The 24,599-nt window shown below is 41.9% G+C and overlaps 1 protein-coding gene and 1 long non-coding RNA gene across 2 annotated transcripts in view; one reads left to right on the top strand and one right to left on the bottom strand.

The window, feature by feature from the left end:
* The window catches only part of LOC111265950 (guanine nucleotide exchange factor DBS), a 155,049-nt gene that overhangs the window by 25,299 nt on the left and 105,151 nt on the right, over positions 1 to 24,599 (top strand). The gene's annotated exons all lie outside the window — the stretch shown is intronic.
* On the bottom strand, positions 421 to 17,355 carry LOC111265953 (uncharacterized). The gene is made up of 4 exons (XR_015313258.1): positions 16,664 to 17,355; positions 2,264 to 2,364; positions 658 to 692; positions 421 to 503 (listed from the first exon to the last, which is right to left on the bottom strand). It is a non-coding gene; the product is annotated as an uncharacterized LOC111265953 (long non-coding RNA).

The following is a 24,599-nucleotide window of genomic DNA, read 5'->3' as shown; positions in this document are numbered from 1 at the left end:
ACCAGAAAGAAATAGGTACTCTCAATAGTTATCAGAGCTTATTGCTACAAATTGAGCTTAGCAGTCTCAATTGAGTATATCCTTCTGATGACTTGAAAGCCAATAAAATTTGGGTCGAAGAACAAAAAACCATTTGACGAAGCTAATAGATGAAGACAACTCGACCCGCTCGACATTGCAGCGTTTGCGAGATGTCGTTAGCCTCAATAGGTAAACACGCTCATAAGCAATTAGATATAGCAAACACAACATATCAAAATCAAAAGCCCTGTATAACCATAATGATCGTGAGTTACACCGAGCCGAAACATGTTAACGTAAAGATAGCGATGTTTGTCAGTTGTTCATTATCCGTAACTAGGTTTTAGCAAGAGCCCACGTAAAAAAAACAAGGTAAATTACAACCAACTGTAATAATATTTATTTTCGCCCTTCGCCAGTTTTTCCAGAGACCAGCTCCACCTGTTGAACTCGAAGTCTTCTGCTACCGATCGATCCGGAACCTGTGCAAAAAAAATCGTAAATAAATTGCGGCTCAGTTTTACATCGTATTTGATGTTCAATTATTAATAAAACATTTTCAAAACAAGTAAAACTGAGGAACAGAGCAAACAATCGACTCGAATTTAAATAGCTGGAATTAACACAATTACAGACCTGAGTCCGAGGCAACGGGTAAGTCGAGTGCCGCCCTAAAAACACACATCCATACGAAGTGGGTGCAGGTTAAAGCAATTTCCTAATATTTATCTTTTGCTATTATTGAACGACCTGCCCAGTGAGCTTTTTCCCATATCATCGCGCAGTTGATAATCCATTCAATGGAAGGAAAAAACAATCAACAGTCGCGTACAATACAGTCCGGCTCGCCAATACCACAGTCCGATACTATATTAAAAGTAATCGTCCGGACAGTATCCAATGAGCAGTCGAAAAGTCGTGCAATTCGTTTAACGTCCTTTTGAGAGGTGGCCATTTCGTGGACTTTTTGGTTTAGAGATCCACTATTCACGGGCATAAAGAACTTCGCAGTAATTTGTACCGGGGTCATCATATCGAATAAAGGAGTCGTTTGGAACACCTTGCAACCAACACAAAAATGCATATTGCATTTAGCTATGCACTAACGGTGGCAAAGAAATCGTTCTGTAGTGAAGTACGCTTTCTGCGGAATTTTTACCTGTAGAATTACTACTTTTAGCCACGTCTTTGAAGTATTTATTCGAAGCAAGCAGTCTATTGTAGCATACACCCGTAAAAAGTCTATAGAGGGAAGAAAACGAGCTTTTGGTGGGATCTCATAAATCAAGTCGAAAGCTGAACGAGAATAGAAATACATAGTCAGATCACGTGCTTTAATCTCAAAAGCAAGTACAAGAAGATGAGCAAAGCGTAGAACAAGAAGCGTCGGAAACTTCCGAACTTTCGAATGCAAAAGAAGATGAAAGCAGGAAGGCGAACCGTCGCGACGGGTCCACTATATATAAAATAAAAGTGAAACAAAAACGACTTTAAAGAAAATCAAAGTCAAGGACGTTGTCTGGTTCGAGGCTAGAGGCCTCAGTTTCCTTATTATTTTAGGGTGTGTTTTAGGTTAGTTTAAGTGAATTTGGGGGAACGCGTACAAGAGAGATCTATGATAGCTGGCAAAAGCTGTTAAGAAACGGACCCAGAAACTGAACAATTCGGTGATACGTAGCAGTACAGAGTGGCAGTGGTAATAAATGTCTGATCGAGCAAAAACAAGACTAAGAATCGTCGAGATTTTATCCGTCGACAAAAAAAAGAGCTGCCTGCCAAGCGCTGCCGAAGCTATCCGCTGTCCGCCGTTTCCCATTCGTGCATTTTTTTGACCATTCGAATGACTTGATGGCGCCAGAAATTAATTCTGTTCGGCTTCGTCTTAAAAATTCCCGCGCTCCATTTCATCCTTCCACCCTCATACTTCTTTTTTAGCTACTCGTCATGGTTGTCGTATTACCTGACCTCCCAACGCTACCATCATTAGGACCCCAGAAGCTGTTTACGTCGAATTAGAGGACGTCGCTATCGAAAGTCAGAGAACCACCGCGATGTCGTACGTGTGAGATGAAAAGGATGACTCCACCGTCGAATGGAGGTATGCTACAGCTGAAACTCCAACAGCTCTAACTTCCTCGGCCGGATTGACATATTTCTCCTAAATCGTCGGGCAAAATTAGTGGGTGGCTGTGGTGTTAGGAACGACGGTCGTAGGGGGAGACAGTGGCCAGATTCATCTTACCTACATCTCTGGGCATTAATGAGCCCTGTATGCCGCAGTTGCTGCGGCGACGGCAGTCGACCAACCATGCTCTCCTGAAAGTCTTTGTAGTTCAAGTTAATCTGAAACAGATCGAGGAGGCAATGAATGAGGATCAAGAGATGAGTCGAATGAAAAATGTAGTTCATCACTGCTCCGGGAAAGGTCTCTTTTCTTTGTTTTCGAACGAAAAATGACCTGTTGCTTGATACAGAAAAGATCTAGAAGCTGACACACACATACTCGAATAGAAGGGGTATGGCGGAAAATTTGTACTGCATTGCCGTATTATTCGGGAAGAAGTTACTGATAGCCCCAGCATAAATACCCGTCAAAGTCAAAAAGGTTGGTAATTATCAAAATATTATATATTTATTATTATTATTATTATATAATATTAAGTGTGCCCTTCCGCTGTTACTCAATACATTTCATATATACAGCCATATCCTTATAGGAACGACTGCACAATTTCCGATTATAGTTATATTTCGGAGTACTCGCTCAACAGTTGATGGGTGACAGATATCGTTTCTGGCCGCTGATGAGGCTTGCAAAACTTCGCCTCAGGCCATCCGCTTATAACAAAGCAAAGCTAAATTATGCCTACTCAGATACTGCTAATAGTAGTGTTAATACTCCGTTGTTAATTCATATTCCCTTATGTTTACTCTGTTACATAACTTCTGTCGCCGTTATTCTCAGTGTTTATAAATCATAGGACGCTAATAGAGTGGCTATTGTTTATATCTTGCGATAATCGATTCCTTTTACATATTTTCTGTAGTAGCTGAGAATGGCCCAAGAAGTTTGTTTGCGTAATGTCTATCGTCACTGTCGTCGATGCCCTTAATCGTTCGGCTCATTCTGTCTTCCGCTATCAGTTGCTTCCACTATTCTATTCCGCGTAAGGTCTTTTTTACCAAGCGGCTTTTCGCATGTAACGGCTGCCGACAGCCTCTAGGATGCATTGTGATGGACGATATATGGGGGCCAATAATAAGCAGGTTTGTGCTGTAACAAAGCTTCGCTACGGCGGACGGTTTAACGCAAGGATAAGTTCATTCATATGAACGAGATAAACAAACAATCACTTATTACTTTATCAGAGTGGCAAAATCCGATAATGCACATGAAGCGAGTAATTGTCCTGGCACTAATAGCTGAAAGCTGATGGAGTAGGTCCCGGACACCTACAAATGCCGGTTGTCGTCATTGTCACGTATTATGTGATTTTGGGTATCCTCGTTGTCTAATTAACACTGGACGAGACGACATTGCCCACAAAAGCAGGCAGCAGCTTCCGATCGCTATCCCTAACCGTGATTGTCGCTTCCCTCCGCTCCCCTCTTACATATCGTTCACCGTTTTGGTATTACACGCAAAACTCGTTTGTTTTATGCTTATTTATTCATACGCATAATTATTCAGATTACGCCGTTATCTGGCCGCTGAGGTCGACAATTTTGAGAACGACGACCAAGCGTGACGGCAGCTGCGACATTTCCGGTAAGCGTAGCCTGCCAACTGGAATGACTACCCGCAACCTCTATCACTAGCAACGTTAGTTAATATTGGTCAAGAACAATGACCTGGTCTCAGGATTCACACACCCAGACAGACACAAGCAGTCATGTTGAAATGCTGATATATCTAATAAAGCTTAAACTTTGTCATAACAGTATAGAAAATGCTAAACATCTGCATTATGTAATGTAGCTCTTTTACCGCTAACGATTTCCATAGAAGGCATTTTACAGAATTTTCATCTACTCTATGGCTTCGTAGTATTAGTTGACTTTATTTCCACAGCCCAAAATAAATAAGGTGACTACACAATTTTAACATGATTATTATCATCACTTCGGAAGTGTACAAACACTTAAAAGTCTGTACATCAATGTTTCTCAGTAATTATTCTTAGTAAAAGATACGTCAAAAAATTTGCGTGTTATTCCCCATCAATCGGTGCGCACATGTGCATAATACATTACTATGTACATAGAGTATGTATAGAGCACAATTACACATAAGGTTACAACTATCGAATGCTATCTATGCACAAGTAGCAGAGCTATGAACGCATTAAAACGATGTCGCGCCACCGTCTCCGAAGCAGGCATTGCCAGTTCAGTGGGTAGACGCCTGTCCTTCATTCAGGTTCACGCTCATACCTCTTTGTGGGCTGAATGAATCTTGTGATACTCTGAGGAATCTAAGCGCCCCAGAGCACCTCTCGTAACCGCTGGGGCCTCGGCAGCACATAACACCCTTTGCTGTTTCCACCCGCACAACCACCCCATAGAACTCTGCGTTCGAGCGCGCCTGACCGATCGTTAACCTTACGACCCGTGACCTCTGCTCAGTTCAAGGTGATCACCCAGAATTTGAAAGCCGCGTCGACCGTTATCAATCTCACTAAAAGGGCTAAAAGAACATAAAGGGTTGTACTCTCCTGCATAATCGCCAATACGCGTGCCCCGAACCGTATGTGCGCATGTTCCGACGCCAGCAGCATCACTGCGGCGGCTTAAGCGCGTGGTAGCATTTTGGTGTTGGTCTTTCGCTGTCACAAGTTTTTTTCTGCCCACGCAACCCTTTAAGCAGACGGAGGCCCCTGCTGGCCTCACAAACCCAGAACGGGGCTAGACGGTCACCGTGTCGATCATACTCCTAGGGAGAGAGCAGCTTAGCTCGGCGCGGTTCGATACATCACAGCGATAGCTATCGCCTTTCGGTCGGACGGTACTAGTATGGTAGTAAGGAAGTCCGGCAGTCACATAGTGTGTAAAGTAGGCTCACTCCATGACGGCGAGTGTGTTTTCAACATGCATATCGGTGATACAGAGAGGGTGCACGGCCTGAGATTGACGAGCAGGCTAGGAACAATTATACACAATTTACTTGCTCATTTTTGTTTAATTAAGTTAAACGTTAGTTACGAGGATACTACATAAACATAATAAATGCCATAACTGTTTTGACTAGAACCCGTGAACATCCGAATCTTCTGAAGTAAAGAAGGATTGTACTGAAGGAAAACTCAGAGAATTCGTAAAAGATAAAAAAAAGAGGTCTTAAGAACTGGTAGTACAATACCCCAATCTGTTTTGCCTGTCACAGGAGTGATTAGCGTATTGGGTATTAGCTATGTAGCACCTCAATTAGATGAAATCCACAATAGTTTTTTCACGCGTCTTTACAAATAGGCCACGACATTCCGGATACTGAAGTGCGTCAACTATGCGATAACATCTTCGCCATCTACTCTCCACTTGATCGTTTCGCTCAATTATGATTATCTAAATTAAATTTGTGTTAACAGCTTTAGATTTATCACTAGTTAAATTGTAAACAGTTAAGCCTTGTCCCAATCAGTTGGCTACAAAATGCCTTCTTCTATTTACACGGGTCGTATAGTGTGTGTTTGAAGTGGTTATACACTGTAAATTTGTGTAGATCTTATCTGAGCTTGTTCCTTTATGGAGTGCATCGCTGAATTATAAATATTTCTATACATGTATTAGATTTAAAAACAGATGCTATTAAACAACTTCAGCACTTCCTATGCAACTGAAATATATTTTCTTCTAAATAGGGAAGGCCAATAACCTCCTATTTTATATAATCTATAGTGACAAACCAACCGGAAACCCTTAAACTTATGATTAAACTTGTAGAGAGGGACAGCCACGAAGTCTCTTCGGTAAATTTAAGAAAAAAATTTACTAATATAAAGGTTGGATCAACCTGCCTCCAATTTGCGACTACATATTTATTATAAACACTGCGAGTTAGGAACAAGCTCGATGACAACTGTGCCTTTTAGACCTTCATCCTGTCCAAGATTAGTGTCAACAAAAAATACTACCCAATCCGTGTCGAAGACGACAGAGTGAAACTCCTAATTCAGTATCCATGTCATATTGGTTCAGATCAAAGATAACCATGACACTTACCATCAATACCAACAAATTAGTTTAACAATAATAATTATTAAAAACAAACTTGTGCTTATATAATATTAACGACAGAGTAAATGTTACGATGACCGTAAGCGCAGCTAATTTTGAAATATTAGAAAACAATAGAAAAATTACTTCGGTATGTAACTTTAATGTTGAACGTTGGGGAACTTTTAGCATGCTGGTTTGGATGTAGACGTTACGAGAAACGATACCATGAACAGAAATGGTGTTCACTCATGGAAATCAATGTTTCAAGATTCGACCGGCAAGAATCGGTGTATTTTGTATGGCTAGAGTTATGATAACGCCTAGTGCAGCATCAGCCTACGAATACCGGAGACGGAACCCGTTCCTTATACCCTCCTCGATACGCTGATGGCGTCGAACGCGTTTACTGACTATAGCCCGTTTAGAGAGGCTGCATACGTTATAATCGTCCTCGTATAATTACTAACGAATTGGTAAGGAAGTTACAGCTGATTAATAGAAATCTACGGTACTCACAGCGAATTGGGCACCAGTTTTCATTATCATAGAGGCTGTGTGGCCTCGTGGTCGGCCGCGCGCTGCGACCCTCTGATATTAGCGATGATGATGATGCGGATGTTTAGTGGTCGGAATGGTCAGTAAGAAAGAAGACTATAAGGGTAAAGAAAAGGTGACCAGTGTGATGTCTAGTTTCCTGCAATGAAACAGATTGCAGATGAATTGAGGTACCACAGAGAGCGAGGCAAACAGAAAGGCAGAGACGACAGTAAAAAGATGACATAGTTCACAACATCCCCAAGCTGAGGCTTTACGAGGTGGTAACCTGAGGCCTGCTGAAGAGAACTGAGAATATGTTCGAAAGGGTCGTCCTAACTGCGTATTTTTCGTAGTTTCAGTACAGCAACATCCTCTAGGTGTAACTTAGTGAGAGAGTTGTACCTGCGTAACATAAGGCTGTTAACCCTCCAGCGACGGGATTTTTTTCTTTGGACGTCGGTTCATTTGGTGCTTTGGCTATTGCTGTGGATAGCTTCAGAGCATTTCGTGACGGACCGAACCGCAATCGGCCAAGCACCAACACGCCATTCAATAGACGATTAGCAGAAGCAGTACAACGACTTGATCGTTGGAAGCATTCACGGAAGTTTCATCCAAAGGAATCTACAATTCGCTTGATCTATCTACGAACTAAGGACGACAAAGTAGTGGACCGTAGATGAAGTAGAACTAAATAACGGTAACGTAGTCGCTATTGTAAGCACGGAATATCCAGCGACCTTACGCCGTCTGTGAGGGAGTAACCTTTGCGTAAGACGAAACGATTCGGGAGTAGGATTTACATTGGTAATGATGGAAGAGCCCGAACCGGGCGACGAACTCGCAGACCTTTTAAGGAAAGGGCCAGCCTTCAATTTGTTAGCACCTACTAACAATAGCAGCAGCAGCAGCAGCAGGAAGATTTTCCGACTGTGATTTGATTGGCGTCACTGAAGTCAGGCAGCAGGTAGGGGAACGAGTAATACTTCAAGGTCGATGTCGTGCGTTAGAACGTTATTAAAAAACTACTTTCTGCGACCTCTTCTAGGTTGATGGAATTCACAAAGTTATTAGACCATTAGCACGTGTATGAATCCAGCACATCTTGGTTCTACCTGATGCTGCTATGTTATGAAAAAAGTTCAGCCTTAGCATTCAGAGAAAAAACATATTCCCACATACATATTATATAGAAAAATTTAAAATGAATTTAAGACAATGAATATATCGAAAAAACAAACGATTCTGCTAGAACGTATAGCGGCTGAGAAAATTGGGAAATGTTCAACGACATTTCAACATCTTCAGATCTAGTCATTTGGTTAACAAAAAAAAAACATAACTATTTATTGGCATTGATTTTAAATATCTTCCTCCATTCACATAAACCGTGTAGTTAGACATAAGCTGTTGGTGGGCTTTGAAGCAAAACCATCAATTTGTTGCAATTCGGTTCTATAGGTAGGCTAAAATAACTTATTTAGACATAATAATTGTTGTAATATTTGAACTGCTACAACGTTTGCCATAGCTCCTTGGAAATCCATTATCTCCATCTGTGTGTATTGATATAGCTCTAATAACTGTTCTTAAGCTTATAACCTAAATATCTGAGCCTCTATATAGGACGAAACAAGGACATCTGTTACGCACCGTCGCTCAACCCAACGAGTACAGCACAGAGAAATATCGAAAGCCTGTAAACTGCCAAAAACATTAAAAATAATGAAGCTCGAATAGTCTTTAAAACATATTCGTTGTGTCGTGTGCAGTAATTTTCTATAGACCATCATGTAGACTCAATCCAATGTCACAAACAAAGATGGACTCCCTGAGCTGGAACGAGCCATTTTTTCGGTGCTAGACAGCCGAAACTATAAAATCGTAAGATGAAGGTAGACAAGAGAAAATCTTACTTTAAATTTAGTGTACAGTGTTGTTTTTTAGCGGACAATTGGCCAAATCATTTGTTTCTCTATAGGTATAAACAAACACGTACGTATGAGCAGTAAATCTGTAGGTGAAAATGCACTATCTGCGATTATTGTTGAAAGTGTATCGACGGTGTCTCACGGCTGACACGGCCTATCCTACACGATAGACACCGCAGCGTCGGGGCGTCGACGCAGATGCGTTTTTGTATGCAAGTCGATCTATGTGTGCATTGCAGAGTGCAGCGGCATTTGAGCACAGCCATCTGAAGTTTATTCATTCAAAGAGACAGGAACGGGCAGACGAAGTGATGAAGCAGACTGTTTTCGGTCGTTATTAAATCGTCACACAACGCTACCTCGTACGACGCTATATAACAGCCGACAAAGATACGCATATCAGAAGTGGACTGTGTGGTTCGTTATAGTCAACCTAGACCATAAAGTTCGTACCCGTAATTTGTTCGGCTTGCGTCATTTTGCCTAAGACTTGACTAGATGCAACAGAATTACGTTGCTGTTCGTCTATTTGTCAGACAGGGCAAATTTACTAATGCTGTCGCCCGCTTCAAACTTCAGAAGGGGCCAATCTAGTTGGAATTATTTTAAAATTATATTAGATTTCACTAGGTTCCATCCGATAGTACAGCTATTCATCCAATCTATTTTTTGTTATCATTGGTCGTTTAAAAAAGTCTACATGAGCTGACCATTGACTGGTAATTCAGTGTGCTGTTTATACGCGCGTGCGTGGGCTCGGGAATCAGGGGCATCTCACACAACCGTTGTACAACGGCGCTTCGCTGCCGACACCGTGATTGCCGTGATAATACAAACCACAGTTGTTGTGTGTGACGCTTCAAGCTCAACGACTGGTGAGCGAACGTTGAGAAGTGGTCACACGGGCCATGAGCTAGTCAGGCAGCCACGTTTTCATTGGCAAGGGGACCCTTCGGACACAGTTTAGGCAGAGCTTTCGGCGTATTCACTGCGTAGCGGGCTCTGTCATTGCCTTTGCTATTGAGGAGAAAGGGTTTCGCGCGCGGAGCAGCTGCAGACGGAAAAGTTTAGTCCCGCTAGTTATTCAACGCAAGCCGGAGCTCCGACATTGACGTTACTTGGCTTGCGATGTGGGGCCGTCTGACCGGCCCAGTTCAGTGAGGCGGACGTAGTAAAGCAGTACAAAGCGAGTATAGCAGGCAGCAGTTTTGGTTAAATTCCCAATACATGAACCCTGCTAATGTTACAGCGAACAGTATATCCTACGTACAATGCAGTGCTTGCTAAATGCATGCAGGTAAAACAGCGATAGTAACACAGAGCACAGTGTGATCGTGCCCTTCACACCACTCTTTGGGTTAGAGCGGAACAGGAAGTTGCCGTACGCTAGCAGTGGACGTGACGAGTACGCTTTCTTGGTGGACAGCCTCAAGCTTGCCTCCAGCAGGAGCTGCACGTGCCTTAACCCTCTTTTTCCTTCGCTCTCTATCTCTCTCTCTCTCTCTCTCTCTCTATGAGACTGACGACCCAGCAGGGTGTACACCAATCCTTACTAGGCGCTACTTCAATATTAACAGCGGCCCTGCTTAGGAGGATAGTGGCGAACAATAAAGAGACATCTCTCTTGATACACTGTGTTGCCTTACGATAACAATACTCGATCGCTTGTGGGAGAGTTCTGCGGTGCAAAGATGGCGCATCAGGCGTATGTGGACAATATTCATTTTATCTAATCACTCACGTAATCCAATATCGGTAGATGTGGCTTATTCAAAGGTGGACACAGTTCAGCTGTAAATTATTTTATGACAATTCAGGGTGCATGCTGGAAAGGCGCGCGGTGGTGCAGGCATACGGATAACGCCTGAAGTGTGTTTTTCAAGGTGATCATACATATACAAAGCGTTCAAGAATAGCTTTATTCGATAAATACAATGTGCAGTCATGCCGCTAACGGATACGGTGAATGAAGACGAGCTACAGCTGAAGCTTCGAAAACTGAGGATGTGTTTGGAAGAGACCATGTTAGATGTAGATAGTCGGACTGGATTACAAGCTGTCGATACTAGCCACAGCGGTGAGGCCGGGAATGCCGGCTCGCCTTATGCCAAACATGCTCTCGAACAGCAACAGCAACGGCAAAAAGAAGAAGAAAAAGCGGTAGAAGAAGGCAAAATGCGACAGCTTTTAAGGAAATTAAGTAATCAATGGACGATGTATTGGTTTCCGCAAGGTGCGTGTGTAGTACTATATGTTATCCTTAGGCAGTGCCCAAATGCTGCCTACACAATTGATCTCACCGCTTACAACGATTTCAGAGTCGTAGATGTACAGTAGAATCTATCGCAAAAAATAGCAATGAAGATTATTCTCCACTTTCGAAGTTAGCTCGATCCACAACGGGAAGCTTAAGCCAAATGAGGCCCTACATATCACCGTGTATGATACATGCAGTTTATTTGATTATGGCTCTATCACTATTTATTGAAGTTTTTAACGCTGTTCTTTTGCGCTAACCAATTTCTCCAGCTATAAGCTGCCTCTAGACTTCAGAGTTAGCATACATGAATAGAGGCGCGATGTTCAAAATGATAGATTATCCCAAGTAAGAACTCCTAAACAGTACCACAGTAGTGTCACCTACACGATACTTTAGGTATACACATGGTATCATAATAATTCGTCATAGGTACTATATATAGATATGTGGTACTATGTATGATGAGGGTGACAAGGAGCATTTTCAAACGTTAAATAAAATGCACACAGGGTCGTGTGTTAGAGGCAGTAGTCTCGTATTGTCCTGTTGTTGGAATTTCCCTCTAGTGTGAGTCAGATCTCTACAGGCTATAACAGACGTAATAAAAGGTGTGCCACCATCATATCGTTCAGGACCGACCGCCTGTATTCCGTTAACTGTATTTGCTACTAAGCCGTCGGTGTCCTTATACAGCATTGAGCCGAGCAGGGCGAAGAACCTGACCCAGTATTGGCTACATCATAGACGTATAGTTTCACAAGTTTGTTTCCATATTACACATATATATATATACCCTTCCCCCTACAAATGTATATATAATCAATACTTATTACAAATAATTGTTAGACTGTCCATTACTACTGCTCTGTGAGCAAGAAGTTTTTACGTGGCCGTTGTCTGTGCACGATGCTAGCAAGTACGATCGAAGGCCACTTATCAAAAAGATGATTTAGATTTCGGGAAAATGCACAGACCTCATCAGCGTCGAACGTGTATATCTGTCCGTACATTATCTCGTCTTAATATTAATTTAATTAGTAATTAGTCAGATTGAGTACCTCAGTCGTAGATACCGCTCAGCGCCCTACAACGGCGACTGAAATCGGAGCCTGTGGCATTTTGTCATGGTAACTCTTGGTAGCGATTTCGCTTATAATTAATCATTATAATATATTTGTAAAAAGCGAGTTACTTTACTGTAATTACCATGGCTGGCATCGGCTAGAAACCTAAACATTGTTCATACATGCGGGGTTTGTCTACTTCCAAGCGATAATTCCCAATCATTGAGACTATGATTATTACGTACATTTTACATCACTAGAAGGTTGGCGGTACGTTTCTGGCGTACACTGAAAAACCATCTGAATGATATTGGCCCCCCTTCAAACCCCATGGCTTTGTCGAATCTGTTAATTCGTAGCCGTATCATAATGTGTAGCTTCCTATTAAACCGCGTTCTACTAGTTAATCGCTTATCAATGACGGTAGCTTCGTTTATAGTTCGCTGTACAACACAGCAGTATATCTACGTCCTACTACTGGCAATAGCAATTCAGTACTCCCCAAGGGTTTGCAGCCAGGACACGTTTAGCCAATTTAGCCTGCCACGGAACGAAGCGAATCATCGTCAGCATGATCTCCTTGATCGTCTCCTAACGCTTGTAATGAAGTCACAGCCAATATTATACCTTTTGTCAATCGTGTATGATACAGTGTATAGTATTATTAGGACGGCGAGTGGCGCTATAGCTGACCGTCTGGGTCATTGTGTCAAAATTTGAGTTTTTACAATACGTGTTGTATATACAAAATGTTATGCAAGAGTAATTTGTGGTCCACGGGGCCAATACACATAGTCAGTTATGTTCCCTATATCACGCGCGTTTAGCTTTTTCGATGCTTAGGCCACGTGTAAAATAGACATTTTACTGTTTACCTGTTAGACAGGCTATCTCGAGCAGTATAAATGTGGATCTTAAAGAAATGCTATTGTACCCGTTTGTTAAATACTACCTGTCAGTAGCGGAAAATAAACAAGTACAAAATATGCCCTTGGTAAGCCGGCATGTTGACTGGCAATTCAGGATATATACATAAATGCCGATAGCAGCACGAAGAACATTATTCCTGAGTTAACTTTTATTAGCGGAGCAAGACGACTATGCTCAAAGATATCCACTTGTTGCGAAATTATATTGACTTAAATTACATTCAGTTCTACAGCGGATCGGAAGGTAGTCGCTGTTTCTGAGGTGTCGTCGACCTTGGGGTCTATTCTTCAGTCTTCGTACCTATGAGAAATATGCTTTTGTTCTTCTATTTTATAGCAACTCCATCATTGTGGCTCATCAGGCCGCACTGTTAGTGCCTATTTCATTAGCCTATATAGGCGGCCAATTGTGAATTATCCAATTTAGTACTGATCCAATGAGCCAGTTTAAATCTTGGATTAAGACCTTTTCTATTTTTTCTGATAGACGCCAAGCGGAGTCGTACTCAATTGAGATTATTTGGATTGATACTCGCGGGAATAGAGAATATATATATAAAACAAATCTATAATATTCTCTAATTTAAAAATCGATCGTCCTGTTCAGAGCAGCGAATCAGACTTGAAAATCTAGAGAGCTTTATGTATGTAATTTTACGCGCACTAGAGCCATCTTCTATCAACTTGTATTTTCAGCCAACTAAGGTCCTCCGAGTGTCTCTAAGATATAAATAACGATTTCTATTGAGCTACGCCTCTCATCTACTGACTTCCTGTTTTCTATGTGACGCCGCAAAACGCAAAGCTCAATTCTATAAGGATCCGAGTTGTCGAGCTTGAAATGTCTATTGATCCTGTGAGATTTGGTTTCTTTCTATCAAAAGAGCTATTTAGGCTAGCGTACTTGGTGCATCATTCCGTTTAACGGTGTCACGTACGTAAGCGTGCATCGAGACATCACCAGGAAAAGATCTCTATCAAATGCAACAATATTTTTAGTTTCCCCATAAAAATTATATCACGTATGTAGAATTACACAGGGCGCATTCTATATTCGTGCAATGGCCGCTTTTGATGGCCAGATCTTGTATGTGTTGAAGACATGTCGAAAGAGCTTGCCTAATTGTTCTGCTTTTAGACAACAGACCTCATTACGAGAATTACAAAGAAATACTCAATAATATATGGAAGTTGATATTCACGAATTAACGGGATCTCATACATGATAGAATCTGCCTGAAATGTTTAGAAACGTCAAAATAATACGTCGTATTCCTTTGTTTTTTCGCAATTTAGTCTAAATACCTACTTCGTTACGTACTTGCTTTAAGCCAGAATAGACAAGCCGTCCATATTATTTGACTTACGCCGTTAAATTAATTAAGTGTGTACCTTGAGGACAGTCGTTGCTTCTTTGAAAATAACGGCAGTCCTTTGGTAGCTAGTAATGCGCTTTTAAAGACGGTGAAAACTCTAAGTAAATGCCGATACCAAACGGACGTGTATAGGCTTTTTTTTTTTTCTAAATAACACTACTCTAGCTTCGTTTACAAGGTTACTATTATTACATGTACAAATAACTAACGTCTGCCAGTATACATCAGTGAGGGTCGTACGAACATTTGCTTCAGCAACTTCAAAGATACGTCAGCGTTCCGTACAATTGGCCACAGATCACCGTGTAATGCAGCCGCTTTCATCGTACTTCTAACGACTTCGTAGAACTATATATATAGTCCTTATATGCAAAACACTCGTATGTATATATATATATATATATGTATAGACGAGTGTTTTGCATACAGGCAAATTCATACGTTCGTACCACTGCAGATATACATATATATAGTGATATAAATTCTAGCGATTACTCCAGCAATATAGCCCCTGAGGCAATTTGTTTGGCATTGTTCGAAGAACAACTATTTGCTTCTTGCGTCTTCAATATAAACTTTGATGCTGTGTGCAGATATGTGTGAGCGTCGTACGTACCAGTGTACATGTCGACACGAATACTGCATATCTGTATATAGGAAAATATAGATAATGATAGAGTCCAAATGTCGTACGGAAGCGTTGTTCTCTTATCACTTAGTTTTCGCTGAGTGGCAACCGATATCTGTCCGTTAGTTCACTGATTAAACAGTAGTAGCACTTATGGTATAAACTGAAATTTCTTTACTACGCTATTATCTATAGTGGGATTATTTAATATGGCTCGATGAAAACGGACGTCTGTCGGGCTACGAACGCGGGTAATAGGCATTACTGTTAGTATTATTAGTAATTATTTTTACAAATAGTAAATTATACATATAGCAGTAATATAAATGTATATGGAAAGTACAGAAAAAAGGCGGCGTAGCGTGAAGCTACGATGTCGAATATTCTTACAAGTTACATAGAATGATTAGAGATGATTTCTGTATGTGAAGCACTGCTAATGTTTATGCTGCCTCATCACCTCAGAGGTCACTGAGACATCCAAGTAATTTAGACGAACTTGACGGGGAGCTATTCTGTGATTATTTTTATAATATTATAGTAAAGTCAATAACCTTACGCTAGGGACAATATAATCGTTTCCACCTCATGATAACGTGACGTTAACTATCTGTATAGACAGAAGCTGAGGACAGACACGGACGTTCATACATCTAGCTTCGAGAAGTATACAAAATAGAAAAGAAGAACTATTGAATTTGCTATCAATTAAATATCATCAGCTAGTGGTCAGGATGAGTAGCGTCGCCTTACATCGTACACTAGCTTCATTACCAAACACGGGAAAAAGCCACGCGAGAAAGGCAAAGTACCGAATAGATATGGCCCAGAATGAAGCTCGTCTATTTGCGTATCATATGAGGCTAAATAAAGCTATATGGCTTCTATATGGTATTGCGGATACACAAAAGAGTCACCAGACGCTATTGGATTGTAGTTGAACGCTACTTCTAAGACTGCTACAGTGATTTTCTATTGATCAGATAATGCGCTTATCATCATACACGTTTATCCTATTCTACACTAATATGTACATATATTGTACATATATATGTATGTATGTATGCATGTATGTATGTATGTATGTACTGTGAAAAAACACAGTGCAGGTCAGCAAGATGGAAAACAACGTAACAACCGTCTAACGTAAGTACATGCCGTTACAAATGAATGAAAAGCTCAAGGAAAAGAAGGAAAGGAATTCTACAAATTTTAGATCGCTTTTGTTTCCACTGCTACTGCATCGTAGTGTGGGCCAGATCAATTGATAGATATCATGATGGGTTTACATCGTCGTCTCAGAATCAGCAAATCGTAAACGAAAATCGATAGCCGCACTGCATAATAAGCCAGTGCTTTTCTTCTACCTTACAAGTTACGATTGTGACACCAATCATTTTATTCTGCAATCTAGCTTTAGACCCCTATGTTTCACTCCAAAATTTTTAACAGGATTGAGCTCTGCTCCCAGGAAGCATGATTTGAGCAACAATTTTACTATAGCCACGAAGAAATAAACCATAGGCCAATGGTAGTTTTAGTGTCAACGCCTAGTTGCCTATTGGTCAAATCGTTGGGAATCCGAAGAGACGCTGCAAGTCATCGCTGAACAAACGCTGTAGTGCCTATAGCTAATCTCGACATACTTAACTCTTCGACCTTTTAAAGGTCTCCTATGTACATGCCAATATCGATACTCACGGATCGGCGGACTACAAGCAGAAACAGCAACGGCTTCTACCAGCACGTCAACAATGGCTTGGAAAAACGGCTGAATGTCACTCCTCATTCATCTAGGTATTCGCCTAAGCATCATTTGTCCTTGCGCTCGTCGTCTCAGCTGCAACGCGCGTGCTCTGCTCAACTACGATACGCTTCTAAAACTGGCAGACATCTGCCCCGGCCTCGCGCGGTCCGAAGTCGATAATCCACTTCGTCCAAGTTGGGGCGCGAGCGTGTGTCTAAGACATAAATGACTGAATGCACAAAAGCGATCGGCATTTTTCTTTACTGCCTCAATGCTTTGTTACGCCGTTTCACTCCAGATTCACATTTATTTGGCCAGTGCAACTGGATCACGTTGCCACCATCGATCGAAGGTCTTTTCCCCCTTCGGTGTTCAACGGTCAGTGGTGAGCAGCAGTGTCCATTGAGCAATCGTAGTAACAGCAGAAGTAGCCCGTGTTCAAAGTGGCCCTGCTTTCCGACCGAGTCTCCACTAGTAGTCGACGATGCGACAAACCCGAGTAAAAGCTATTATAATACTTATGGAAAGAACAACAGTTATGGTCGAAGCAGTTGGGCGTCGGCTATTGACGCCAGTTCTCGCATTGAAATTACTTCAGCTTCTGTCGTCGACGTTGTAGTACTGCGAGTTAGCTTTTAAAATCTGACGCGACAGCTCATGAAACGGAATAGTGTTTCTATGACGCGACGACCTCTACGCCACGACGCTGAGCTAATAGATAGATAGATGCCAGCAAGAAGCCAAACCACGTTGTCTATTGTACTGAAACGCATTGTGTTGGGTCCGGGTACAAGTTTGGGTTGTTTCCCGCCCGCTACCGACCGAACGATTGTACCGCAGACCAGACAGACAGGTCCAATTTTCCACCGTCGCCTGCGAAACAGCTGTTCGTCTGAGTGTGATGTTATCGATTGTAACGACGGTATTACCATTTTCATGCACCTATCTCCTTCTGTCACGAAGTGCCCCTTTTACCTAGACATCATTTTACTAAAGGTTATATGGGGCGCATAATCGAACACTGTATGATGTATGTACCCGGTATGCCAGTGGCATTCGCAACTACCATACGATCGGTGTTGCAAATTCATGAATGAATACGTCGTTTTTTTTTTCTATGTTTTCAATTGAAACTTACGTAACTTTATGAAAAACGGTCGTACTGGGTATTTTAATTTTTTTTACAAGAGTTTTTCATGCGTGATTTTTAGCTGAGGCACGATATGTAGGCACGCGTTGAAACTGCATGCTAATTCTATTCTCTTCCAGATCATAAATTTACAGAGTATGGAACGCCTTATCTTGAGTGAATAGGACACTGATGCGATGTGAAGCGATAGCTGCTAGCAGATCAGCGCAGGATTACACGTTTAGCATGTCAAGCTTGCTTCCACTTCGCAAAGAATCGCGTACGCGTGTGCCAAATGAATTAAAAAACCGAAAGTTTATATGTGTACCATGTACTATACGTATGCCATAAGTCAGTGTTGTTAGAAACTTGTTAACGGATCATTGAACCTATGACAGACAAGCAGCGTCGTATTATTATTGTTGCATGTCTGTTCCCCCTTCCACTTGCTCCCGGTTCCGTTAATACCTTTGCAGACGCTGCTGCTACTACTGTTGCCAAACACGTTAACAAAATGTTGGAATATGGCCAAAGGCGAAGTGGGCAATTTTTCCACCCGATAAGGTTGGCATGCCATTATAAAACACCACGGAATATCATCATCAGCTAGCGAAAAACATTGTCAAGACAAACAGTTAGGGCCACAACTGGATCCGCTGGGGTTCCAGAGCCAAGAAACATTCACATCGTCAGCATCTGCCATCACTGGCAGAATCAACATCTCCGGCTTAGCCGTTGCTGTTACTGCTGCTTAATACGTTGACATTTGCAAAAGCTACGAAAAGGACTACTACAGCGGATGCTTTAGTCGGATCTTTTAGTAACTCGATGCATATGCTGGCCACTCGCTAGTCAAGATGACGTTCACTGAATTGCAGACCTCCACGCGTGTGCCGGAGCCGTGGAGTGATGACTCTAAACGCTTGGCAGGCATTTTGATCAGATGCCTAGACGTACGTGGGACGTGGTTACACTCTCTTCTGTGGGACACGAAGTTCCCAGCAATTAACGTATAGATGATAGACGACACAATTCGGCACTCGCGGGCAGACAGAGCGGGCACAGTGTCAGACACGATCGGATAGATTCAAATATACATATCAAGAAAGCCAGAGAGAGAGACAGACAGACAGACAGACAGACAGACAGACAAAGTTTTTAATAGCAGACTGACTAGGTTAGATAAGTCGGCTAAGTAACTGCCAGAGGAGAGAAGAGAAAGAGGTCGTGATTGGTTGCGACACAACGAAAAAAAAAGAGAAGGGCAGAAGGAAAATGTGACTGTGTACTTTCGTGAGCACGAGGGAAACCGACGGAAGAAACTGGGATTTCCCACTAACCGCGATTAGCTCTTCCGGAGCTGAGACAGGATTAATAGTGATGACACACAGCACAACAGGACAATAAAAAAGACAGCAGCAGCAACAACAACAACAGCATTACCATCCGATATTAACGGCAGAACAACGCTAACAACAACTGGGAGTGCAACGCCACTTAATGGCTGGACATCGCGACCCTTTCGCACGTTAACTGTTAAAGCTTCATCAATAAAGCTGAGCACTGTATGTGCGTGCATATACACGTCTGACACCATGGCAATAGGGGCAACGGCGCATAACAATGTATTCTACGTTCAATTTTCATCGAAATGCGCTGAAATTCGGCAGGCGCCCGCCATTTTCTTTTTGTAAGTACTGTTCCTGTCTGCTACGCACCTCCCACACCGACCACGCTTGCTACCCGCAGAAGGTATTGTACGGGGGTGGTTGCGGACACTATAGTACGCCGGTGGCATATGGGCCACTTAACCCAGCGTCATGTAGCTGAAAACGTACAGCAAACACTGACGACGCAGAGGCTCGACGGGGCCAACTAAAATTATCTATAAAAAGAACAACAATGGCGCTAACAATAACATGGTGTTAAAAACAGGGTAACTTCGTCGTTTCGTTCGCTCTTCGCTTTTCCACACTTTCTTTACTCCTGCTTTTCTGAAAGACATCGCAGGTAACACACATGCTTTTCATCATTCATATTGTATATTTCCATAGCTTAAATAGAGAACAAAGGAATATCTATCTATACGTGTATGAGGCATCTGCGTGCGTTCAGACAAGCTACAAATTCGCTTGTTGCAATGCCGTTCCACTATCTTCCGCACGGCATATGTCAATATATATATACACCAATGCATATGGTGTATAAACTATGTTAGTAATCATGCAGCTAACACAGACGCCGCTGATTGGTAACACTAACTTACCGATTAAGTGCAACTATTGGGTAGGATTGTCCAGGTTTTTGATAGTAATAAAAAACTTTGTTCGATTATGCCGGGTTAGCGATAGGTTTAGCTTCACTACTATTCTCTAGCTCTGCTAGTTTAGCTGTTCATGTGTGTGTGTGTGTGTTTGTGCTTGTTAATAAAAGCTGTATGGTGCATATATGTGTATGTATTCCAATAGAGAATGTGGTGTGGTCCTCTCTTGCGAGAATTATGCCCTTGCTAAGCTTACCTCACGAGCCACAGTGTGATGAGATAACTCTGCAAAAGCAGGGCATCACTCCGTACTAGGATCGAGTGAATTAGACACTGCATTTGGCAGAAACCGCAGACGCAATCAGTCGCTGTAAAAAAATATCTTGCTGTAACTATAATCAGGAGTGGCAAAACCGGAAACTGATCTGCTCCTGCCACGGATAGCGCTGGCCCATCCGCTCCCCAGTGGAACTTCTACTTTCAATTTTCGCCATTTTGACAGCCTGTTTGCATTTGTGTCTATATTAGATGTAACTTAACTTGCCGTTCGTGTAAGCTGCAACTTTTAATAAGCATACATCATGCACAGACATAACAATGTTGTATAATCACTTCCCTGATTTCTTACACTTTCGATAAGAACGGAATGACGTTGAGACGGCCAATTACCACTAAAATTACCATATGTTCCATTAGCATTAAACAGGCGCGTCAGAGGGTCCGGAAGCATCCATTACAAGTCACCACCATCGTCGTTGTCGGCGTTTTTTCTAATTATTATTATTAAGGACCAATCTTTAACGTGCGCGCTACGCCGCCGCGCCGATATCGTGTCAATCAAATCTCTGACCCTTTGCTTTGTTTTGTTCCAAACTATTCGCGCTGTCATATCGGACGAATCTCAGATGCTGCCCTATTGTTCTTGCTTTCAGAACGTAGAAACCACGCGCTGACTTTTTGCTTCCATCGCAATGCAGAAGGTGGATCCAGTGCGCCCCCTGACGGTGGTCACTGGAAACGTTCTCTCTAATTCGGGCGTTCAGTGTAGCGGACACACCGTCACGTTTATTACATTAGGTCACGGCTAACTCGAATCGACCCAGACACAAATAACGGTGCGACAGCACATCAGGCTCACGCGCCGTCTATTAGTAAAACCGGCTTACGGACAACTAGATAAATAGATAAGGCTATAATAGGACCTGTATCTAAGGTTATCCAATTCACGATGCCGATAAAATTGGAAACGCATAATGCGGTAAAGTCTTCCTTCGAAAAAAAAACAGCCCTATCTTTCTTAGGATAGTTTACTTGACTCGGCTAGGAATTAACAATATCTCATATGTTTTTCTTATTTTAGGAACTAAATATTTATTATATATACTAAGTAGGCTATATTAGGTCAGTTGCTCGAACCTTAATTCTGTAGAATCCTTATGTATCGCCGGGTCCAATAAGAAACTATTTGTGTGGAGTTTATGTGAAATATAACGTCAAAGGCAAGAAGCTGATAAGAGTTTCTGTTTTAAGCCATTCGTTACTCTTCTGCTGGTGATATTTGTATGTCGTGGTCGCAAAAACAGCCCCGGCTGAACTGCATTCGGCCAACTATTTACAAGCATCAGCTACATATATAGCCTAAGTCCATCTCGATATCATCGGTCACGGCCGCTTCTTCGACTACTTTGGGTTGACTTGGTTCTGCTCCGACAGGTGAGACAAAAAGCCTTGAGCTTCCCTATTAAGGGCATTTTTCGGTTTGTTTTGAAAGTGGAGAAACATTCTTTTTTCCAGTTAGAACAATCCTTACACAAATCAATTCCCGAATACGACCAGCATAAATATATATCATCTACGATGTCCGGCTCTCGATCACCTTGGTTACTATTGCAACTAGTATAAGCGCAGTATTTATAGAACACCCAGTTTTCAGCTTCAGTATGTTTTTTAGTAGATGACAATAATCAGTTCATTGCACTAATTTTTTAAAGTCTATTTACATACACATATATGCACCATACAGCTTTTATTAACAAGCACAAACACACACACACACACACACACACGCACACACACACACACACACACACACACACACACACATGAACATCTATTTGTCTCACGCTTTACGTTTAGACGGACTATCTTTCTATCATACCTTGTTAAGATGATGATGAGAATTCCCAAAAAACAAGGAATAAAAAGTGTAAAATGACGAAAAAAATTTTAAAAGGTCCAACAATTAGAGATTGACCAGGCGACCGAATAAGAAAACGACCTGATGTTCTTCTTTCTAAAACGACCGTTAATTTCTTTATCAAAAACCTAGGTATGTCAAATGATTTTCTTTCAGTTATCTTGACGAATTCCTCCAACCTTTCAAATCTAAACCCCATCAAGAGTCGTCCAGAAGAGCTCAGGCTTCCTCAGACACTTCAGAAGTCGCATGAAAAACAGCAATCTAGACTGTCGATTTCGGGTAAAAAAAAAGTTTTAATCTTGGTGAGGGTTGGTTCAGCATAAAGGGATAAGCTAATAGTTGATACTCGCTCTAATTCCGAAAGCGACGAATCGTTGCCTGCCATGATGAGCTGGTTGCTCTGTCTGGTGCTGGGAGCTGCAAGCGAACGCATGTCCATGACGTGAAACGAGCCGAAATACTTCTGCCCAATTTAAACGCAGCACCAGATGATCTTGTGTAGATTAAGGTGTTACTTTGCTCTTTCAAGCCTTCTCCGGTTATGGAGCACCAGCTATCAATCTGATCGCGATGTCCTCGTTGAAACTACCCGTGGTGACCCATATCCATATAATACCAACAGTCGTCTCCCTGGTTGGGAGATTAAGTTGTTGTTGTTAAAAACAACAAGGAAATAGTCTATCGTTGCTGAGTGTCTCTGTGTGTCGCTCTGGCCATCTTTTGTGATGGCCGTCCTATCAACGCTGTCCAATGCGCGCAACTGTAAGGAGCTCGCTGTCGACGAGTTGTCATTGTTACAAACCCCGTATTTCTTTCTGATAAGTTAAGATAATGAAGCAGTCTTATGTGAATAATACTTGTGAGATTCGTGTCGGAGTGGGCGGAACTCTGAACATTTTGGGAAGGACCGGGCAGTGGGTAGCGCGAGTCAACAAAGTTTTTATACAACAGACGTCTCTCGCACAGAATACCTATTCATCGGTATATATATAGTGTGTAGAACTGGCCAACAGCCGTTTTTGTGGCGGCATCTTCAGAAGCGTACGTTAGCATTCTATCGTAGCTCGGTGTACCTATACTGATCTATTGTCGGTATTTAATGCAACAGATGCGTTATCCTGTTATCCATTATGGCATCGTTCGATATTTACGTTTCAGATTAACTGTTTGGGCCGTTTGATACTCGCTTTCAATTTCTGCAGTTTTTTTTTTCTATGTCCGGCAGTTCCTACCCGTCTGCCCGTTGCTAAGGAGGCATAAAACTACTTGTGGTAGTAGGTCAGTTTTGTCTAAAACGTATATCTTATCGCTGCGGTATTCCTGTTTACGCCGTTAAACTATGAGACGTGCGAGGCGGTGCTGATGGCGTTAGCGGTACAGCAGAAAGAATAGTCGTCCGGTATGGCGACAATCACAAAGTGCCTATGAGAAATCAAGAGGAGCAGACATACGGCAGCAGCAATGTCGGAGACTAAACGCATCCACACTGTGTGGCCTGCGTCGCAGGACAGAGAGTCGGTGCCTATTACTGAGACCAACTGAAAGGATATATCACTTTTGTTAAAGCAATTCTTCTGCTATTGACGCCGATGTCTGTCGTCAAAATAAATTGCCATCAACAAGCACAACATCAACTTTATCATTATCATTTTCTAAACTTTCACCTGCAGTAGCAACAGCAACAGTCTGCCATATTATATAACTGATAAAGGCCAAAACACATTATGAACTCATAGACGCTACGAGGTGATAATGTTCACGTCATACGGGAGATGCAGTATGTGTCTTTTGATGGGGTTGCACAGTCGGTAGGCCCTTACCGCAGGCAGACAGTCGTAGTACATAGGGCGAACGGTCGTGTGCTCATTAAAAGACTACTTACAATAGTAACGTTCAACACGAACGCGTGCATCTTGCATGGGAGATATAATCGATTATATCATCTCACTGTATTGCAACAGAATTGTCTTCCTAATGGTAACACCTACGCATTTGATTATGCGTTCCGCATTTTGATTTCCGTTATAAAAGTGTCTCTAGATTTTACCGATTCCAGTCTGTCGACCGTGCTTAGAAAATCCGCGTACATTAAGCTCTATCTGACGTTTACTCAAGCAGGAGCACGCCGCAGCAACATTCATACCCTGTGGACTATAGCAAAAGAAATTGAAAACATTTTTCTTTTATTATATCAATTTATCTATCGTATCGTGCACTGCAGGATTATTATGCATGCATGCATGCATGCATGATTTTTTTTACAAATGGCTATATGTTACTTTGACCTACACTAAGTAG

Source organism: Varroa jacobsoni, unplaced genomic scaffold (assembly GCF_002532875.2).
Source record: "Varroa jacobsoni isolate VJ856 unplaced genomic scaffold, vjacob_1.0 scaffold_1031, whole genome shotgun sequence".
NCBI classification, from domain to species: domain Eukaryota; kingdom Metazoa; phylum Arthropoda; class Arachnida; order Mesostigmata; family Varroidae; genus Varroa; species Varroa jacobsoni.
The sequence above is the reverse complement of the archived record's forward strand: the minus strand, read 5'-3'. Positions and strand labels throughout refer to the sequence as shown.